This window comes from Haematobia irritans, chromosome 1 (assembly GCF_050003625.1).
Source record: "Haematobia irritans isolate KBUSLIRL chromosome 1, ASM5000362v1, whole genome shotgun sequence".
In the NCBI taxonomy this organism is placed as follows: domain Eukaryota; kingdom Metazoa; phylum Arthropoda; class Insecta; order Diptera; family Muscidae; genus Haematobia; species Haematobia irritans.
The window spans coordinates 64,828,218-64,836,667 of NC_134397.1; the positions used below are offsets into that span (position 1 = coordinate 64,828,218).

Consider the following 8,450-nt stretch of genomic DNA (forward strand, 5'->3'; position numbering starts at 1 on the left):
TGCTATAGAAGACTACATTTAGCCAAATTTGGGTAAGATCGGTTGATAAATAAGGGTTTTATGGCCAAATTTAGAAAAATCGGGCGGTACATATATATGGGAGCTATAGCTAAATCTGAACCGATTTGGATGAAATTTTGCAGACGTGAAGAGCGATGGAAAAGATTACCTTTTGCCAAATTTGGTGACGATCCGTTTGAAAAAACGCACAACGTGACCCCATTTGTCGAAATCGGGCGATACATATATATGGGAGCTATATCTAAATTTGATTCGATTTCTTCCAAATTCAATAGCGTTCGTCCTTGTGTTCAAAAAACTCCCTGTACCAAATTTCATCAAAATCGGTTAATAATTGCGACCGGAATCCTGTGAACAACAAATACATGGACAGACGGACGGACGGACGGACGGACACCAAGCGCTAGATCGACTCAGGAGGTGATTCTGAGTCGATCGGTATATATTTTATGGGGTCTAAAATCAATATTTCTGGTAGGCACATTTTTTGGCCGATCAAACTTATTATACCCTGACCACTATGTGGTTTAGGGTATAAAAAAGTGAAATTGGTTGAATAAAAAATTTTTGTCGCTTTTTAAATTTCTTAATTCAAATTAACTTCCAGGGCACAACTTCTAGCAATGCAAAGGATCCAAAAAGGGAGTACTTCCGTCCTATGACAAGCCCATATAAAATTCATTGGAGATGATCCAAGTTTGCACTACTTCCGGATCACAGATTGGGGATCCAAACTACTTTTTTGGAAGCTCTTTTTTTGCTGGCTAATTGACTTACAGACGTCAAATTTTGACACGAATCATTTGAAGGTTGGTTCTATATAAAAATAATATGCATTTAATACTAGCGACGCCATCTATGTGTCAGACGGGGGACTTATAAGCCAACCTGTTACAGACAGACGGACATCGATAACTCGACTCAGAATTTAAATAGTTCTAAGACAATGGAAACTCTAAACGATGGGTTTCCGACTCGTCATTCGTGTCGTTACATGCAAACTTATTATACCCTGTACCCCAGTAGTGGTGAAGTGTATAATTTACCGATATTAACACAAAAACAACTAATTCGATTTCGATGGTCCCAAAATATATCCACGATCCAAATATTCGTTAAATGGAATGCATGATAAATAAAATCGTTGGTTCGAAAAATTTCAAATAAATGGGCATTAAAATGGATCTATTCGGCCTATCTTCTAGTCTAACCTTCAAGGAAACATACACCCTCAAAAAAATCGCTTCTCTAACATATGTTCCAAACATATTTTGCAGGAAGCACATATATTATTGGATACTGCCGAAACATTAATATGTTTGTTTTATGTGAACCTATTATATGTTTGGAAGCATTTTGAGCCCAAAAATATTATATGATTGGAAGAATTTTCCCCAAAGAAGATTGTGCTCATTCCCTAATATAATTTTCACTTCCACGAAATTTTTAGTTGTTGCCATCTTTTCCTGTAATACAAATAATGTTGAAGAAATTATTCAATTTTATAAATTTTTTAATTTTTACCTTTCGCCTGGACGGAGAATCGAACCGAGGACCATACAGTTACATTTATATAGCATAGTTTGCAGCGCCCACGAGCCCAAGCAAACATAACATTATTTAACAGAAACATACATTTGTTGGCCACGTGGAGCAGTGGTTAGCATGTCGGCCTTGCATGCAAAGGGCCGTGGGTTCAATCCCTGCTCCGACCGAACCAATTTTTTTTTTAATTTAGACATTTATACTATATTAAATTTTTATAATGAAATTTCGAAATGTGGGGTATTCAAGATTTACAGTCAGAAAAGAACAGTGCTTGATATAAACGAAATGGACTGAGCTTTCGGATAAAATATTATTTTTTATTGCAAAAATAACAGTTTTATAACAAAAAAGTTTGAAATTTTGGAAGGAATTCAAAAACTCTAACAAAAGAAGAAAATGTATTTAGGCGTGAACCGTTTTTTACTAGCATTTAACACCATTTTAAATGCCTTTAAAACTTATCGTGTTTTGTACTTAATTTCATTTTTACCTTTAAGGCCGGTAAAAAAAATTGTGCCCATAATGCCAAAATGATAAATAAAACACTTGTCCACACATACATAAAATTCTGCTCTCAAGGCGAAAACTCATGCCGTTTTTTTCAAATGTATATTCTCTGGGTCCGAATGTTTATTTTCTTTACTCCGAATACTCATTCTAATATTCAAATTAAATAATATTTCGACTTAAGCATATCACATTTTTGGCCTTATCATGAAACAGTTTTCCGAAACAACATACAACCGTTTCACAGAAATTGTAAACATATATATGTTTACTTGAAATTTGTAAATTTATATATGTTTACATTCACAAATATTATTTTTATGAAACATTCGTGCCCCAAACATAATATATTCTAACATATTAACATATGTGTTCCAAACATTTAGTGTTAGTTTAGGAACATTACATGTTTGCACTTAAATATATTGTGTTTAAAACTTGTGCCCGAAAAACATTTTGTTTATATCGGAACATACGAAAAACATATTTTTCTAACAGTGTAGAATAATCTCCATGATTTCCAGCATTTATAGTCATACCGTTCATTGATCGACTGAATAACACAATGGAATCTAATTTGCGTAAAAAATAGTTTAGTTACAAACATGTGAAGTATTTAAAAAATTTAGTTTAGCTACAAGAAATTTTTTACGCCTCTGACTCCAACAAAATCTTCAGACGCATCGTTATATAATAAGTTTCCTAAAATTGTTTTCAGTGTAGTATAGTGTACATAAAATTGTTTGTTTTACTTTTAAAATGAGGTCTCAATCCCTCAAATACGAAATTATTTAAATATCCCTAAATTGACCTTTACTTACATAACCATAAAATTTCTATTATCCCAGAAGGTCATCGTCCATGCTCCATAACCATCGTCATGTCAACTTAAATGAAATCAATATACAAATTATCAATTCTCGACAATATAACTCACATTTACATCAATGAAATGTAGAATTATATAGAGCAAAGGATATCCTTGCCCTGTCTCTTAAAGTTTTCGTCTAGCGAACCGGAGAAATGGGAAAGGTCACTTGGCATTAGAGAATAACCACCATTACTTTTCAACTTTGAAAATAACAACTGACCATAAGAGCTGCTCTAACTCTTCAAACAAGAGGCATACGCACACACACGCACCCACACTCATAATCACATAAATGGGTCAGCAATCATAAGGATTTCTATTAGGAGGATGTATTGAAATGACCTTCAAAGATTTCATTAAGCATATATCCGGCGACATTTACTAGAGGAAATTTGTATTAACGGGAAGTTAGTTTTAAGTGGGAAATGAGTGATACTCATACCCATAGATACTCATATAAATACTCATTATATGTTTGAGGCAGTATGAGTATACACTACTCATGAGTATACTCATATAACTCATAGGTATGAGTTAATTAATTCAATGTAGATGATTTAATGAGTTTTCATATCACCTTTATATGAATCTTAAATAATTTCTAATTTATTTGTTTCATACACATTTTTACATATTTCTTAGGTATACCTACGTTGTTTAAAATTTCCCCTGTTATAATTCGCGATGTTTCGTTGATTCTTCTCTATTCCACGAAATTTGAATATCGATTTTCTCCTACTACTCAAGCGAACTTTCTCAAAACTTTATCGTGAGGCTATGCGTTGAGAGAAACTAGCTAGTGGTTGGGTGAAAATTTCAATGGTTTCGCGTTTTGCAGACAACTTCCATTGCGCCAGCCATCTTTTGATTTATATGTCACAACCACCCCTACAATTAAATTTTTGGTAATTACTTTTCTTACTCAAGGCAAAAGGCAACGTCAAGGATACAAATATCCTTGTCATGCAAATAACAGAAAACCTCACCCACCCACACACAAACACACATATCAGCATACAGACATAGAGAGTCTGCAACCCTTTTTGGATGATGACTTTCTTAAGATATTGTATAGACAACAACACCGGAACACCATCACCACCAGCGGTTTATAGTCATTTCCATTACCTCACCCCCAACCTCAACTCCTCTATATAAATGAAAATACATCCACCCATTTTAGCCCGTAGCTGTTTAGTTTTTTTTGTATTTTCGGTGGGGAAAAGTTGGAAAACTTTTTCACGAATATCTTTTGCCACAACGAAAATTCCTTTTCATATTCTTTACCCCCATCGTCGCTCGCTATTCGTAACGAAATGTGATTAGAAAATCTCTTTTTAGGTGTATACTTCTTTCTTACGCCACAGGGTATAAGAATGATGGTGTTATAGAGTATTTGGAAATGGGAGAAGGGGGATTTTTGAGTTTGGTTTGGTTTGGGATGTTTCTACTTCTTTATAAAATTTGCATATTTACCCTCAATTAAAATGATATACACACAGAAAATCCTGTAAAAGATTTTTAGGGCTTTGCCTTTTTGGCTTCTAATTTAAATCCAAGGTGCAAAAAGGTCTTCTTCTTGGGTATACATAAATTTTTACGAATGAACTGACTCGTCTAATGGTGGTTTTTCTTTCTTTTCTTCTTCTTTTTTCTTGTGTCCGTACCCTTTTTTCGCCTGCGATGATGAAGAGCGAATGGGGGGCAGGGTGAAAAAAATTTAATTTATTAGGAAAACTTTGAAGTTAGTGTATATACATTTTTAAGACGCTAATGTTATGCAAAAAGGATGTAGTATACATCGAAGGAGTCCTTTTCAAATGGTAAAGTACAGTTGTGGTTAAAATAAAAACAGTTCATAAATTTGAACGTACGCTCCACCATAGGATAGTGTAGCATATGACATTGATGTTTAGATTTTCGATTATAAAATGTAAAAAAAAAATGCGTAGTTAACCCTCTCATGCCCAATGTTGCCTATAGGCAATATCGTGCTTGTATGCTTCTTAGTCCCGTTTTTTTATTTGTTTGACATGCGATTTTTTACATTATGTGACGAACCAGTATAGCAAGGACTTTGATTTTTTTTATACCCTCCACCATAGGATGGGGGGTATATTAACTTTGTCATTCCATTTGTAACACATCGAAATACTACTCTAAGACCACATAAAGTATATATATTCTGGGTCGTGGTGAAATTCTGAGTCGATCTGAGCATGTCCGTCCGTCTGTTGAAATCACGCTAACTTCCGAACGAAACAAGCTATCGACTTGAAACTTTGCACAAGTAATTGTTATTGTAGGTCGGATAGTATTGCAAATGGGCCATATCGGTCCATAATTATATATAGCCCCCATATAAACCGATCCCCCGATTTGGCTTGCGGAGCCTCTAAGAGAAGCATATTTAATCCGATCCGGCTGAAATTTGGTACATGGTGTTAGTATATGGTCTCTAACAACCATGCAAAAATTGGTCCACATCAGTCCATAATCATATATAGCCCCCATATAAACCGATCCCGAGATTTGGTTTTTGAGCCTCTTGGAGGAGCAAATTTCATACCAGTCAGTTGAATTTTGGTACATTGTGCTAGTATATGGCCGTTAACAACCATGCCTAACTAGGTCCATATCGGTCTATAGTTATATATAGCCATCAGATAAATCGATCCCCAATCACACAAAAATCGGTCTATATCAAGTTCATAATTGTATATAGCCCCCATATAAGCGACCCCCATATTTCAATTCTGGCTCTCTACACACAGAGAAGAGAATGGTTGGAATTCGGTTGTTCTTATGAACAATCTATATTTAGAAATAAATATTAGTTGTTTAAACCAATTTTCTGCATTTACATATATTTATTCATAGCCGTAACCATTTGATGAGATTTTCAACAGATTTTCTGTTGTCCCACATTATAAATGGTTGTAGTAACCAAATTTACCTCCTTTGAATAACTTTGATTTGTATTGGTTTATACTATCATTTTTTTTAACTATCATTTAGTAACCACCATTGTCATATATTATTCATAGCCGAATATCATTTAAAATATTTATAAAATGTCATTTGTTTTTTTTTTTTTTTTTTGGAAGAAGAATAAAGAATTTTATTTCAAAATTTTAAATAGAGGCAACAATAACAAAAACATAAAATTTTATCATCTCTTCGCCATGAATGGGATCACAGTACAGCATGAATGGTATCAGAAATGTATTCTCGGGGCAAAAAATTCAAAACAATGGTTTGTATTGCAAATAATTTTTTTTAGAGGACTCAAATTAACTCAACAATCTTAATATCTAGCATGTATCAACAATAATCGTGGAGGTTGAGGAGGTTCCCGAAAACATTTGTGATTTATAATTAGATGTGTGAGACATTTTTACAATTTTACAAATGGGCTGGACCTCTCCAAGACATTTGGCGAATTGTGAATTTATGTTCACAATTATTTGCAATCTGCTAGTAACCGATTTTCACCATTAAGATAAGGCCCGTCCGATGTTCTATCGTATTTAGTTAATTTCAACATGAACATAACATATACCATTCAATTTATTAATCAATTTTTATTTTATTTTTAGTAACGATTTCTTGCCGTATAGAATGATTTCGCCAATTCATGGCAGAGGGTACATGAGTTGATTTAGTGCCATTTTCATCTTCCGATGTCACCTACTTTGTATTTAGATTTATTATTTATATACATATATTTTAATAAAATAATATATAATATTTACCTGGGACGAAATTGGTTTTTAATTCGGTCAATAGTATTATCAAAGTTGGGCAACACAACCGAATGATGAAGGTGGCAACAACCAATGTCGTCGGCAGACCCAACCAACACCATATGAGATATTGGTTGTGTCGACCGAATCAGTCGGGTGAAACAACTGCCAACTGGTAGTTACTACAACTGCCAAAAGGAGGTTGGCAATAAATTCGATTGTCACAACCAATCTGTATTCTCTGTGTACGTATTGTCTAATATATACCACGTACACAGAGAATACAGATTGGTTGTGACAATCGAATTTATTGCCAACCTCCTTTTGGCAGTTGTAGCAACTACCAGTTGGCAGTTGTGACACCCAAAAAATTCGGTCGACTCAATCGAATTATGGGAAACCCAACTAATACTATATATGGAGTTGGTTGTGTCAGACGATGAAATTGGTCGTTGCTCCCTTCTTCATTTAGTTGTATCTCCCAACTTTAAAGCACCATGACCGAATTGAATAACAAAATCCCACAAAATACTGAATTTTATTTATATTTTTTAGATGATAGGAAGGTACATATACTTAAATAAAATATATTAATACATTATAAAAAATGTTCACCATTAAAAGTATACCCTCCAGCATGAATAGGTTGGGGAATCGACAGATAATGGAGCTAAATCTTTGGTACTCTTCGCATATTAGTATTTATAGATGGTGTCCGAACTGTCTATAGCATGTCTAAAACACACAATAAATTAAGTAAAGAAATTAGTGTGGAGTTTTAAAAACGACATACGAACCTATCGAACCGATGGTCACTTTCTTGGGGTTTCATATATAGAGATGGATTTTTTTCAGAGCCGCCAATGAAATTATTCCATATTGAGGATGCGCACCGTAGCATTGAGTATCCTGAAGCTATTTGTTTTTGCCAATATTGCTGTGTATTATTTTCGTTTCACAGCGAATATAGTGTATTAAGGCCAGTTTCGCACGGCGCGAGTTGTTCACGACAATATTTTATAGGCTGTCCACGGATGAGAAACTTCGAAACGAATAAGAAATATTCCGTTTTCAGTTGTAGTTATTTGATATTAAAAAACACACTATACTTCAAATTTGATGGTAATAATTTTTATTGACATTTCAAAAATATATTCAAAGGAATTCGGCTGTGAGTACCAAGCGAAAGTGCTGACTACTAAATGACAGTTACAAAGGTTTTATAAGGTTGGTTGTGCCTATCGAATTCGATCAAATTTTTTCAAAAGAGAGGCATTTAGTTTAGACAACTAATTGTCTTGTATTACAAACAACAAATGGTAGAAGGAACGAAATAACGATTGTAAATAAAGTAAAATGAATGACACAACTGTGATGTGATTGTAAATGTAGAATTTTCGTTACAATAATCGATTTCCAACCTATCTGTTTTCTGTGCACAGAGAATACAGATTGGTTGTGATAACCGAATTTATTGCCAACCTCCTTTTGGCAGTTGCAGCAACCTTCTGTTAGTAGTTGTGACACCCGACAAATTCGGTCGACTCAATCGAATTATGGAAAACCCAACTAATACTATATATAGAGTTGGTTGTATTAGACGATAGAATTGGTCGTTGCTCCTTTCTTTATATGGTTATATTACCCACCTTAACCGAATTGAAAATGATTTTTTCCTTCAGAATATTGTATTTTATTTATATTTTTTTGAATGACAGAAAAGCACATAAAATTTCAATACATTAACAATTAAAAAA

General features: G+C 33.9%; 2 long non-coding RNA genes across 2 annotated transcripts; one reads left to right on the plus strand and one right to left on the minus strand.

The window, feature by feature from the left end:
* Positions 1 to 6,037: 6,037 nt before the first annotated feature.
* Positions 6,038 to 6,700, plus strand: LOC142238841 (uncharacterized). Its single transcript, XR_012722842.1, has 3 exons — positions 6,038 to 6,203; positions 6,266 to 6,480; positions 6,547 to 6,700. It is a non-coding gene; the product is annotated as an uncharacterized LOC142238841 (long non-coding RNA).
* Positions 6,701 to 7,222: 522 nt separating this feature from the next.
* LOC142238849 (uncharacterized) lies at positions 7,223 to 8,057 on the minus strand. The gene is made up of 2 exons (XR_012722844.1): positions 7,491 to 8,057; positions 7,223 to 7,428 (listed from the first exon to the last, which is right to left on the minus strand). It is a non-coding gene; the product is annotated as an uncharacterized LOC142238849 (long non-coding RNA).
* Positions 8,058 to 8,450: the final 393 nt, after the last annotated feature.